This window comes from Melospiza georgiana, chromosome 2 (assembly GCF_028018845.1).
Source record: "Melospiza georgiana isolate bMelGeo1 chromosome 2, bMelGeo1.pri, whole genome shotgun sequence".
NCBI lineage: Eukaryota > Metazoa > Chordata > Aves > Passeriformes > Passerellidae > Melospiza > Melospiza georgiana.
Genome location: NC_080431.1, coordinates 18,757,682 through 18,759,813, shown reverse-complemented (window position 1 = coordinate 18,759,813; position 2,132 = coordinate 18,757,682).

Sequence of the window (2,132 nt, the reverse complement as noted above, 5' to 3'; positions counted from 1 at the left end):
GCAGCTGGGCGGAAAGCTCGCGAGAACGGCCGCAGGGCTGGCGGGATCTCGCGAGGCTCCCCCCGCCAGCCGCGGGGAGCAGCGGCGGCTCCGTGCCCGGCTCCGTCTCCGCTGGAATTGCGCGGGGTCCCCACGCTGCCGGTGCGAGGGGAGCGCACAGAGACGTGCCCATTTCCCTCCGCTCGCGGTGCCTTGTCACCCCGGCCTCAGGGCGGCTCGAGGGCGGGACGGGCACAGACACCCCGGGGTGCGTTATTCAGTCTTTGGATGCAGGGTCTAAGAGGTAGCCAAATTCTGGGGAGAAAGCAGTGGGAAAAAGGAGAAAAAAAAAAGGCCATTAACCACTACTTGTGTGAGGCCAGGAGTGTTATGCCCTCAGGGAGGCTCTGTGATAATGGAGCAGTGCCTACACTTCGGCAGTGCACGCCAGCCTGAGCCGCTGAGGCCACGCAGCAGGGAAAGCCCTTCCAAAGGTGCCTCCAGCCTTTGTGCCTGGCTTCCTCAGGAGCTGCGGTGACAGGACGAGGGAGAGTGGGTACAAACGGAGAGAGGGCAAATTTAACCTCGATGTTAGCGAGAAACGTACTGCGAGGCTGCTGAGGCACTGGAGTAGGTTGCCCAGGGAGACTGTGGATTCCCATCCCTGGCAGTGGTCAAAGCTGTGTTGGACAGCCTGGCACAGAGCTGTCCCATCATGGCACTACAGGATCTTTAAGGTCCTTTCCAGCCCACACCATTCTATGATTCCATGATTATTCTAAGTACTGACCCATCAATTAGAGCAAGGGTTTTTAGTCCTAGATTGCAATCAATGAATTTTGCAATATCTAGATCCAAAAAGTTTCTTGAAATTCCTGTGTGAGTTGGAATATGTTGGACTAAATCTCCTAGAATTGGTGGCAGAGGTACAGCAAGCTCCAAAGTAAGGACATGTCACACATTTAAAGATAGACTTATCTAGAGCTATGGAAATTAGACAGAAGGAGCAAAAATGCCTGCAATTTAATCAGAATACACAGGGTCATTGCAAATCTTCAGATCCTGCTGCATTGATAGTTCCTCAAACAGCTGTCCAAAGCATGAAGGAAATACATGATCTTATGTGAAATAATAAAAGTAGGTGGCATTGGCTGCAAAAACTGAAATCACAGAATATTCTGAGTTGGAAGGCACCCACAAGGACCATTGAGTCAACTTTTAAGTGAATGGGCCACATGGGGTTTAAGTTTGCAACACTGGCATTATTAGCACCTGCAGCCTGATCAACTGAACTAACACGTTATTTGTTTTCAAATCTTTTAGGCAGCAGTATCTATGAAGAAACTTTTGAAGCCATTTGCAGCACAAATATCTTGTGGGTTTTCATAACTGTTCTGAAAACCTTTAAGGCAACATTCAGATCTCCCCCCTCTGGGACAAAACTAATCCTTGGAAGAGAAAGATGAAGTTATGAGACAGAGTAAAAATGTCCCTTTTTGGGGTATATTTATCAGCCACCCAACCTGACAGTCCTGGACCCGTGTACTCAGCAGCCAAAGCCAAGTCAGGCAATGGCAATGGCTTGCAGCACGAATCAAGAATCTGAGGTCAAGTCAGGCCAAAACTAATAACCAAAGTCCTCATGAGGACAATACTCACTTTAACTAGAGCCAGGGTGAATGTCATAATAACCCAGAAAGGCACCAAGCTCTCTCTAGTAAGAGCAGGACAGGTGATAGGAGGTGCAGAAGATCAGGGCAAACAGATTCTGCCAGCCAGTACAAAGGCAGGGATTTGGACAGAACAAGAGTAGGTTAAAACATTGAACAGAAGATAAATGAGGAGAGAAGAACTTCCCCTAAGGTCCTGTCTGAGATCATGAACCAGCTCACAAGCTCTAACCCAACTGTAGCTGCCTAAGAGGCTTGGAGCCAAGTCAACTGTATCAAGAATTCCTCCGACATCCAAAAGAGTCCTTCACAATCCAGGACACTTTGGATACATTTCTTTCTGGGCAATTTTAATACCAATAAACAAAGGTTAGCAATAGCCAGCCAAAAAACCTCCAACAGATACCTGCCAAGCACAGTGTCACGACAGGCTGCTGTTACAGCAATGCCCATTCTCACTATTCCATCCTCCCACTCCAACCA